We start from the raw sequence: 11,852 nt of genomic DNA on the forward strand, positions 1-11,852 counted from the left end.
AAACCCCTCAGCTCCTTTAGTCACATGGACTCTTTTCTAGCCATAGCTGTCCTGGTCTGTATTTGTATGGTTGATTAAAAAAAAAGTGTAAGACTTTTTTCCCTATGAAATGTCATCTTGTTATTTTTGGCTCATGGTTCTAAGCTGTCAAGGTCTTTTTGGCCCTTGATTGTGTCATCCTGTGTATAAGCTACCTCTCTCAGCCTCGCATCATCCACAAATTTGATAAGTGTGACATTTAGGCCTTCATTCAAGTCACTGATGAAAATGTTGGAGAGAACAGGTCTGGAGGTCAGAGGACTGAACTCTGGGACATTCCAACAGAGGTTGCTTTTGAGATGGACAACAATCCCTTTATTATCATAACAATGCCTATTTGATTTCATAAATTAAACATTTTAAAAATAAAATTTAAAAACAACAAAAATAATAATAGCACTTAGCATTTATATAGCAATTTCTAATAAGATTTTTGCAAGGCAAATGGGGTTAAGTGACTTACTCAAGGCCACACAGCTAGGTGTCTGAGGCCAGATTTGAACTCAGGTACTCCTGACTCCAGGGCCCATGCTCTATCCACTGCACCACCTAGCCCATTTATATAGCATTTTAATGTTCATGACGTACTTTACAAATATCATCTCATTTTATCTTCAAGACAACCTCTGAGAGGCCAATGCTATTATTCCCATTGTACAGATAAGGAAGTACAGGCAGACACTTGCCTAGTGTCACACAGTATATGAGGCAGAATTCAAACTCGGATTTTCCTGACTCCACATCCAATGCTTTCTTTACAATGCCACCTTAATATGTAATGAAATACAGCTTGACCTTAAAGAGTTTACTTTAGTAGAGAAGTTAAGATGTGGTCACAGATATTATCCCAAAAGTGGTAGGTGACAATGTTATTTGAAAGGTACAAAGTGGTTCTAGAAGGCACAAAAAAGATAACGTCTCATTAGGATATCCAGAGAAGGTTTCAAGGAAGAAGGAAGAAGGAGGAGGAGGAGGAGGAGGAGGAGAAGGAGGAGGAGAAGAAGGAGGAGGAGGAGAAGGAGGAGGAGGAGGAGGAGAAGGAGGAGGAGGAGGAGGAGGAGAAGGAGGAGAAGGAGGAGAAGGAGAAGTTTATCTCATTGATACCTAGGGTTCATATATAATAATATATATATATATATATATATGTATATAAAGTAATAAGATCCTTATAGTTCTCTCTTCTATGACTCCAGGGATTTTATTTTATGTGAAAGATGAGGAGTATAGCCACAATTATTTTGAGCACCTATTTAGGAAAATTATTAACATTTAGATAGAGGTTTGGTTCTATGTCTTAATTTATAATTATATCTATCTTTGGTCAGCCCTTGATCTCTGTATTTGAAGGCAAAAAATCAGGTTGTTGGAAGTGTTTGAGTAGCAGAATAGCATATTATATTACAATATCTGTGGCTAAACAAAAACCAAAGGAGAAACTGGGAAGAGTAGACATTTTTCCTGGAACCTTCTTAGTCCTTGAATAGGTGACTACAATAAAAAACATCAGCCCAAGCCTTCTGCTCTACCGGAAGGGTCAATGGTCCTCCTTGCTTTTCGTTTCTCCTGACTGCTCAGTTCTCACTTCTTTTTCTCCATCCACTGGTTGTCCCTCAGCTGTCCTTTCTTTCCAGTTCAGGTCTATGGGACCTCACTCCTTTGTTTCTATAATTTCAGAAGTTCTGCAGTCTTTCAACTTTAGTTTTAGAAGTGAATACTATTTCAATTGATGGAGAAGCTGGGGAAAGGTAAAGACCAATGCACAGGGTGAACATTTCCTTTGTAAAATAGCAAGTAACTCAGTTTGAGAATATGTAAATACTCAGTATAAAAGTGGTCATTTGGCATTTAGTTTGAAGACCTCTTTTGAGGGCAAACTTTCTAGTTGAAGACCTTCAGTGAATCCACCCATTTCACTCTTGAATAAATCTGTTAAGCACTGTACAATGGCTTAGAATAGAAGAATTAGGACAGAGGGAGCAGTTAAGACAATATAGACCGAGTGAACAATAATTAAGGCCTAAAGAAGATGGTGGAAATGGAACTGAAAAGAATGGAAAGGATGCAAAGGACATTGTGAAAGAAAAACATGATTGATTTGGTAACTAACTGGGTAAGGGGAGGGAGGGGGAAATCATGGCAAAAGAGGAGGAGTCACCTCACAGGCTCCTAATTTGTCAAGTTAAATCTTGTATAAAGTACTTAATCTTTGGTTGCTTCATCTGAAAAATGTCCATTTCACCTTTGGATAGCTCTAATTGTTTGGTTATGCAAGAAGGGATTGGAGTAGAGGACTTTGGATAAAGCCTCAAATGTTCGGGGACTCAGTTACTTTATCTGAAAAAGAAAAAGAAGTGGTTGAGCTGATGAGGCAGCAATATAGGAGAGTACCAGATTTGGGATCCAAAGGACTTGAACTCAAAGCCTGGTGCTACCATTTTCTGCCTATGAGGTCTCCACCAATTCATGAAACTTGTCCAATCCTCAGTTTTCTCCTCTGGGTATGAGGAGGTTAGGCTATGACCTCTGAAATTTTTCCCAGTTGCAAATCTATAATTTTTATGATTGGATGATCACTGACTATTGGAAGATCTTCAAAGAGATAGCAGTCTGTGATTTTCTTAAATACTCAAATGGATGTGAGTTCATTGATTTGGGAGTTCCTTACAAGGGTAGAATCTAAAACCCTTCCCTGGCTGCCACTCGTGGGCCACTCTTGTCGATGTCCTCCCAAAAGTTTGCCATTTGATCACTCTGGCTATGTCCCCTGCTGTCGGCTCATCTTTTCATGCCATCATACAATTTCCCCGGTGATGTTTTTGGTTCTTGCTTTTCTTTGCAGCTCCTCATTGGTCATATGTTGCAGCCTGCTTGCATCCACCATGTACCTTTCCATTGTCCTTGTAATAAGAATTTTTAAATTACCAAAAGTTTAGATGTTTTATGTTTTGCTGTTTTATGACAACTCCAAGATTCAAAACTGAATTTTTTTGGGGAGGGGAGAGGGTAGGAGGTCCAGAATTCTGATCCCACCAGTGTCAAAACTCATTCTGCCAATGGGACAACTGATCTGTAATTTACAGTCCTAGCCTGGAATTCTGAGAGATTAAGTGATTTGCTCATAGTCACACAGCTAGTATATATGTCAGAAGAAGTAATTAAGTCCAAATTATTATGTGAGAGTTAGAACTTTAGAGCAGGAATTCTTAATCTGCAGTTCATGAACTTTTTTATACAGTATGTGTGTCTGTGTGTGTGTATGTGTGTGTGTATGATTGTGTATATGGGTGTATATGTCTGTTCATGAATGAATATATATTTCCCTTGGTATCAGTGTATTTTTATGACATGCATTTAAAATGTTAATAATAATAGCAAGCATTCACATGATGTCTAACTTTTTAAACTACTTTGCAAATATCATATATTATTTAGTCTTCACTGCGATCCTGGAAAGTAGGTGTTATTATCATAGATGAGGAAACTGAGGCTGAGAAAGGCTATGTGATGTCCAGGGTTGTACAGCTAGTTAGTGAATGAGGCAGAATTCAAATTCATTTTCTTTCTGACTTGAGATGCAGCACTCTAACTATTGTGTCAAGTAAATAGCTCAGTTATTCTGAGAAAGGGCTCATAGACTTCACCAAACTGCCAGGGTTCCATTACACATAAAGTAGGTTGAGAAGCTCGCCTAGCCATCATTTAATCCAACTCCTTAATTTTGACAAATAAGAAAACTGAAAGTGACTTTCCAGAGGTCCTGGGGGGCAGATTACAGGTCCAGGACTAAAATCCGATACTCATTCCTCTTTGAAAGGCTTTGAAAAGAACAAAGAACTCTTCAGATGCAAGGTGTTATTTATTATTTATGAATAAGTCATTCTTGTTATTCATAGGAATCAAGGATAGAGTGAAGGTGTTAGTCCAGAATGATTTCTCCAGAATTCTGGGCAATGGTTTCTTAACATTCCCGTGAGTTTAAAGAACACAGGACTCCTTAGCTGACTATTTCTTTAGAGACCTTATTCCAAACTGTATGGAGATCTGGCCTGACCTTACGTATTTGTAAGATAAAAGGTAATGAGACATCGTACATTTCCTGGCAGAATGTCCTTACTAACCTTTCAATTGCTTCCCCAATGCCCTCCTGAAGCTTCCTGGTTAGAAACAGATTAGAGGTCTTAATTCTCTTCTTATCACAGACAACCCCCAGGGGAATAGAATCATGTCCTCTCCTCCTACTCTGCTTTAGCATTTAATTTTCAGATCAGATCATAATGGAGGGAAACAGCTTGGATTCCAGCATTACAGTCATGGGAGAGAAGAGCAGCGGGAAATACGGGAGGCAGCGTCCTGTGCATGGATGTGTCTTTCCCCACATGTGGCCATTCCTTTTTTGTCCAACCCTTAAAACACTCAAAGGGCAACCAGTCAAGGCTAATTTTTTCTTGACCGAATCTCACTGGGGGTCTTTTAAAGCAAAATTACCTATACCTGAATTTTCTTCCTTACAATTTTGTAACTCCCTTCTCCTTTAAGACAATCATACTATCATGAAAGAATTATGGTGAAGCCTAGTGACTCCTGGAGGAAAGACATAGAGTATCATGTGGGATAACCAAGGAGCTTGTGGGTGGCAAGAAAGTTTTGAGTCAACCCTTTTGGGAAGCCTCAATCATCAAATTCACCTGGGTCACCATCCTTCTCATCATTTTAGATGGACAGATGCATCATAGATTGAGTATTGAGAGGGACCTTAGAAGTCCTCTTGTCCAGTCCCTTCATTTTATAGATGAGGAAACAGACTCAGAGAACCCGCCTCCCTCAAATTACAGAGAAGAAATTGAGGACCAGAGAAGTTGCCCACATTCTCAAGGTCATACAGATAGCAAGTGGCAGAGCTGGGATTCGAATCCAGTTCTTTTGATTCCAGACCCAGCTCTTCTTTTCCATTATACCCAGGGATTTCCTAAAGCTAGGCCACACCAGCTAGCTGAGCCAATTGTTAAATTTGCAGCATTATCAGTACCTCGGAAATCAATCGAAGTCACAAATCAGAACTTGATAATTCTTTTGTTGTTTGCCTAAACTTAGGAAAGTAATGCAGAAAATAGTAATGACACAGAATAAGTTTTAAAAGTGTATTCTGTGTATTGAGGTCTTTTGAGGGTGGTTGTGAATGTGATGCATTGTAACAACAAAAATTGATCAAATACGTGCAAATGTATAGGATTAGGTACTGGAAAGACAAGGTCCATCTTTCTAGACTACTTTCAGACTTCTCCCATTCACCTCTTCCATGTTCCAGGCAAATGGGCCTGTGTGTTTTTCCCTAAAGTTGGTATTCAATCTCCTGCCTCCATGCCTTTCTATAGTTTCTCACTCCCCTGCACTAATCCCTCACCTCCTTCTCATAGAAGTGCTAGCTTCTTTCAAGGATCAACTCTTGTGCCAGTCATTAATGAAACCCCTAGTCATTAGTGCTCTTTCCCTCCTCAAATTATTATCAGCTCATATACTGTATTATTTCAGTAGGCTATAAGCCCACTAGAGGCAGGAATTGTAGCATTTACAATATTTTATCTTTGTACTGTATTGTCAGCACCTAGAACAGAGTTTTGCTCATAGTAAGAACTCAGAAAATGCTTGTTGAATTAAATTGGAAAAATGAGTAATGATGAGGAACCCTAAAAACTCATCTATTGTGTATTCTGGTTTATATTTCCTTGAACTAGGCATCTCGGTCACACTCCACAGACCAAACCTCTGCCTCACTTGCACTCAGTCTCCTGGGGAATAGAGTCCTGAGAAACTTCTCCCAATAAGAAATCCCTCATTGAACTTAGAAGTCATGACAAATGGAGTTTGATGGTAAGTGTAGTCCAAGATACCAAAGATTATGATGCAGATAAGAGGGAAGTAATGGGAAGTCAAGTTAGAAAGGTAGGTAGTAGCTGAATCACAGGTGCCAGGGTAATGGTTTGGGCTGTATCATGTAGACAATCAATCCACTGACGTTTTTTGAGAAGGGGCTGTGACACACAAATTGGTTCTTTTAAAAGATTAAGTCTCATAGGATTAACTGGAGGAGATGGGAAAAGGAGACTAAGGAGACTATCATACTAATTTGGTCAAATGGTAATGGCAGTCCCAGGTGTAGAAATGGAAATGAAAAGGAAAGATGGAGACCTTATAAAAGATGACACCAAAATTTGAACCCACAAGCCAGGGAGAATGATGATATCTTTGGTTTAAAAAGAGACATTTAGAGGGTTATGTGGTTATAGTGGGTGGCCTTTTGGACTGGGAGTCAAGAAAACCTAAATCTGAGTCCTGCCTCTGACACTTGCTAGTTGGGCTAGCTGATGAACTTTTCTTGGCCTCATTGTTCTCATCTGTAAAATGGGAATTCAATCATTCAGCAATCATTTATTAAGCTTAATAATAGTATCTGCTCTACTTATCTCATGGGCTTTTTTCTGAGGCTCAAATGAGATGATTTGCAAATCTTTGCAGACCTTAAAGTCTTTAAAGACCTTAAATGACAGTGCTATATAAATAAACAGAGAATGATTTATCAGGAGTGAAGCAGTCTGTTAGCAAAGCTTCCCCTTACTGCTCTCTGGCTCATTGAAAACCTGGATTAGCTGCCCCTGATCACTCCTCATATACTGATTGCCAAACTTCTTGGAGCATTTTTATCCAAAGTAATAGGAGACTTTTGAAGAATATATAAATTTGGAGTTAGCTTCATTTCAATTCAATAAACATTTATTAAGCACCTACTCCAAACTAGACACTGAATTTAGTGCTTGGGATATCAATAAAGACAAAAGACAGTCACAATGATAACACCACAGAATTTAGCCTGACCGATATTATTTCAACTCTAACTAAAATTTTCACCACCAAAAGAAAAACACAAAATCAACCCCAAATAGAAACTTATTTAGGTAGTGTGATGGATTGCGCACCAGCCCTGGAGTCAGGAAGACCTGAGTTCAAATTTGATCTCAGACACTTAATAATTGGCTAGCTGTGTGGCCTTGGGCAAGTCACTTAACCCCATTGCCTTAAATTAATAAAATTTAAAAAAAAGACACTTATTTAGTTAAATGTTGCCTAACATAGATCAGGTGAGTAGTCAGTTCATGCCAAAACCCCACTTCATGCTGATAATCAAAAGTCATTGTATGTATTCTCTCTCACCTTTTCCAGGATGGACAAATCTTTTCCCACCCTCCACCCCCCAACCTTGACTGGAGTAAAGTGGAAAGTCTTGGGCCAGGCCAAAGCCTAGTAATTGTGAAATTGTTTGCCCATACTGGTAACAACTGAAGGCTGGGTTCTTCCCCTCACCCTGTGCGTAAAAACTGCCCCTGTTGCCATCTCCGGCCTCTCCAGGGTCTGCACCAGGGAGCAGCCTGGGAAGCTGTAAATCTTTCAATCCAAGGACCACCAAAGGAAGAGAATTTAGGTTAAACTTCATCTGAAGGTTACTGGCGGCCCCACTTACATCTGGGAGATGGCAAATGGAATTGACTTATCCAGAGAAGACACAGTACGGTTGGCCTGATGCCAGGGCCCTGCCAAATGGCTATTGATTTTTCTCAAAGGGGGTCTGAGATGGAGACAAGAGAGCTGCTCTTTAGTCCTACAGTAGTCAGTAACTAAGGGGAAGGCTCAGGAGAGCTGGTTTTTCAAGAGGCAGCACGTGTCCTTCACTGAAGAAAGAGAAATGAGAAAGTGTGTGTGTGTGTGTGTGTGTGTGTGTGTGTGTGTGTGTGTGTGTGTGTAAAGCCCTTTCTCCTTTCTGTTTTCTTCGTCACTGGCAGAATAATGACTAATTTCCAGTTTCTGTTTAGACCGTAGAAATTGGAAAGACTGACAAAAAAAAAGAATAAGACCTCTGTTGAAAGCTAATATATGGTTGGACTTGATTTAACGTCTTTTGCTAAATTTCCCCCCTTCCATTTTGCTTATAGCCCTGGAAAGTAGTTCACAATGTCCACACTGATCTTCCATTTTCCTGCAGGCTTTGTGCAGTTGACCCACAAGCCTAATATTAATGACTGTCAAGATCCTCATGCTTCACCTTGTTAGGAGACCGCATCTGTAAGGGATCTGCAATGCCTGAGCCTTCCAGGGATAGGGATCTCTTCCTCTCCTGGCTGCCTGCAGAGGCTGGCAGATGTCCGTTTTCTGGAATCCCCATCTGGCTTCCCCTAAGAGTAGCCGGTGGCAGGCCCAGAGAGAAGGAGAGCCAAGGGAGATGGCAGCTCAAGGCTTAGAAATTGGAGAAGGGGGAAAAAGCAACTAAAATAGAGGAGCTGCACGTCAGAAAGACTACCATTAAACCAGGGTAGGAAGTTTTCTTCCCGGAGCACTTTAAGGAAAAAATAAAAAATATCTTTTGGGTTGATCTGACCTTGCATCATCCTGGCTTCAACAGGGTCCAAGGAAACCTTTGATGGAGGATCCTTCTTCCTCAGCCATGTGTTTTTGGTTGCTGCTTAATCCCCTCTTGGCAGAGGCCTGAACTGTTGTGTCCATATTTTTGTCTCTTCTTTAGCTCGATGAGCCGCATCCAATATTCATGAGCTGTCCTACTCGGAGTTAGGGAAATAAAGCTTGGAGTAAATATCTACGTGGTGTGTGTCCTTAAAAATAATAATTCCCCATTTTCCCCTCTTCCCTCCCCCCGCAATTGGTGGTTGGTTGGTTGATTGGGGGGAGGCAGGAGGTAGATGAGTGCTGATCAGTCTCTGGGCTTACTCCATTTTTCCATATCAAGTTGACTGTTATGTAAGTGTCTCACAGAACTGCTGCATATCAGCTAAAGGGGCTTGTTGCTATAACTACAAAGCTCATAAATTCAACCTGAACGTACAATGATGAAATGTTTTTTAAGCTCTCCCAGGGAGGACGCAGAAGCCTGATGCTGGACTGTGGGTCAAATTCTTATCTAGAGTCCACATCTATCATTTTAAATAAAAATTTAAAACTGCAGTGTTTTTCTGACCAGGGTTGTCATTCCATATAGATCCTTAAAAGGGTAAAAACTATTTCATTCAGATTTAAATTCATAGCAAATTTTCCTTTCTTCCCTTTCCTACTTTCTTCAGAGTTGTATAATTGGCTTCACTCTCCTCACCCCATTAAAAACAGGAGCTGAGAAGCAGAAGGAAGGAGACTTAAACAGACATTTCTAGTTTTATCTGCTTCCCTCTTTGTGATCATAGATGAGTCATGGTTTTTGTTGTTGTATTTGGGATCCACTTAATATTCCTTTAAAAATTTTGGATTTCTTGCATGATTTCTTATCTTGGATGTGCTTGAGAATTAGACCACAGCACAGAGCTCAACTCTGGGGTCATGATTTATATGAAACCTTCCAAGATCTTCCTAGTTACTAGTAATCTGTCTCTTCAAATTCCCTCATTTCCTCCATTAATAATAATGATGATGATGATGATGAGAATAAGAAGAAGAGGAAAAGAAGAAGGAAAAGGAGGAGAAAGGAAAAGGAGGAGAAGGAGAAAAGAAGGAGTTGGAGTAGGAGGAGGAAGAGGAAGAGGAAGAGGAAGAGGAGGCCCTGGAGTCAGGAGAACTCGAGTTCAAATCTGGCCTCAGACCCTTAATAATTACCTAGCTGTGTAACCTTGGACAAAGTCACTCAATCCCATTGCCTTGCAAAAAAAATGAAGGAGAAGGAGAAAAAGGAGGGGGAGGGGGAGGGGAGGAGGAGGAGGAGGAGGAGGAGGAGGAGGAGGAGGAGGAGGAGGAGGAGGAGGAGGAGGAGGAGGAGGAGGAGGAGGAGGAGGAGGAGGAGGAGGAGAAGGAGAAGATTTATATAGCACCTTAAGGTTCACAAGAACAGCTAAGTAACACAATGGATAGAGTGCTGAACCTGAAGTCAGTAAGATTCATCTTCCTGTTCAAATCTGGCCTCAGTCACTTACTAACTGTGTGACCTTAGGCAAATCACTTCACCTTGCTTGCCTCAGTTCCTTATCTCTAAAATGAACTGGCGAAGGAAATGGCAAACCACTCCAGTATTTTTGCTAAGAAAACCCACAAAGAGTCAGATGTAATTGAGAATGACTGAACAACAAAGTTTTGTAAAGCACTGTGGAAGATTCTTCTTCCTCAAATTGTGTATATGCTTATCAATTTTAGCTGCTGAAATACTTTATAAGCACACAGAATAGGGATCATATAAAATATTTTATCTTTCTATCGTCATCAATATCTAGAAGTGTTTTGCACATTGTAGAAGCTTAGTAGATTTTTGTTGGATTGAATAGGAAAATCACAAGACCAAGCAGTGATGCCAGAGATGGTGCGATGATATGGAAAGCCTACAGAAAACCTAGGGTTGAATCTTGACTCTGCCACTTAAGACATATTTGACCTTAGGCAATGTGCCTCAGTTTCCTCATCTGTAAAATAGGGGGTAGAACTAGACTTCTGAGATCCCATCTCTTCCTAAATCTTGTGATTCACTGACATCATTTCATCTTTTCCACAAGAATAATATGGAATATTTTCCACAAGAACAATATGCCATGCTCTCAGGGAGCTTTCATTTTGATGGAGGATGCCATATGTATATAGATCAATGTGTGTCCTCCTTTATATTCTCTCCTTCTAACCACCTCTGTCACACTCCAATCACAGTGCTCCTGCATCACTTGTACTCAGTCTCATGGGGAATGGAGTTCGAGGAAATTGCTTCCAATAAAAGATCACTCATTGGGCTTAGGAATCATGATAAAATGTAGTTAGATGACAAATGTTTCTCCCATGAGATTTCATTTGGCATATATATATATATATATATATATATATATATATATATATATATATACATATATGTATATATATATACATATATAGACATGTGATATCTTCTGACAAAATGAAAACTTCTTGAGAGCATGGCAAAGTCTCTATATTATTCTCATGGAAAAGATGAAATGATGTCAGGCAATGGACCAAGATCTCTAGTAAATCACAAGATTTAGGAATAGATGATATCTCAGACATCCTTTAATTCAGCCCTTTATTTTACAGATGAGAAAACTGAGGCACATTGCCTAAGGTTGCATAGATATTAAATGACAGAGTCAAGATTCAAACCTAAGACTTCTATGTTCTTTCCATAATATCACACTATCCCTGGCTTCTCTGCTTGGTCTTGTGATGTTTAATAGTTTTGTTAATGCATTGAGAAGTATGGTGTAGAGCACCAGAAAGATGATAATCTTTTTCTCTCTATTCTTCCATGGTCAGACTACGTCTGTAGTGATTTGTTTGGTTCTAGATGCCTCATTTTAAGATCACTGATAAACCAGAGCATGTCCAGGGTTAGACAACCAAAATAGTGCAGAATCTCTTGATTAAAGATTCTTGGCTTGTTTCAAGGAGTCTGTGAACTCAGATTCTCAGATCTGGGGGGAAAAAAAGGACTTTTTATTTTCTCTAACTTAAATCTAGCATTTTCCTTAGTGATTTAAAAATAACATTCTGATAAAGCATCCATTGGTTTTACCAGTCTGTCAAAGAGGGTCATGACCAAAAAAAGATTAAGCATTCTTATTCTAGATTGAGTCATTTGAAGGAACTGGTCATGCTAAATCTGAGGAAAAGAAGACTCAAGGAGGATGGGATGGCTGAAATTAAATAACTAAAAAGCCATCACACGGAAGAGGGCCCAGATTTGCTCTGTCTAGTCCCAGAGAGCAGAATGAAAACCAACAGAAGAGGCAAATGTAAGCTGGATGTCGGGGAAAAGCTCCACATTTCTAGATATC

At 39.7% G+C, this 11,852-nt stretch overlaps 1 long non-coding RNA gene across 1 annotated transcript in view; it reads left to right on the plus strand.

Moving 5' to 3' along the window:
* Nucleotides 1–8,734, plus strand: part of LOC141495009 (uncharacterized) — a 30,857-nt gene extending 22,123 nt beyond the window's left edge. The window contains exons 3-4 of the long non-coding RNA XR_012470628.1: nt 5,772–5,907; nt 7,255–8,734. This is a non-coding gene — a long non-coding RNA (uncharacterized LOC141495009). The remainder of the gene's footprint in view (nt 1–5,771; nt 5,908–7,254) is intronic.
* The last annotated feature ends 3,118 nt before the right edge of the window (nt 8,735–11,852 follow it).

Source organism: Macrotis lagotis, chromosome 8 (assembly GCF_037893015.1).
Source record: "Macrotis lagotis isolate mMagLag1 chromosome 8, bilby.v1.9.chrom.fasta, whole genome shotgun sequence".
Lineage (NCBI taxonomy): Eukaryota > Metazoa > Chordata > Mammalia > Peramelemorphia > Peramelidae > Macrotis > Macrotis lagotis.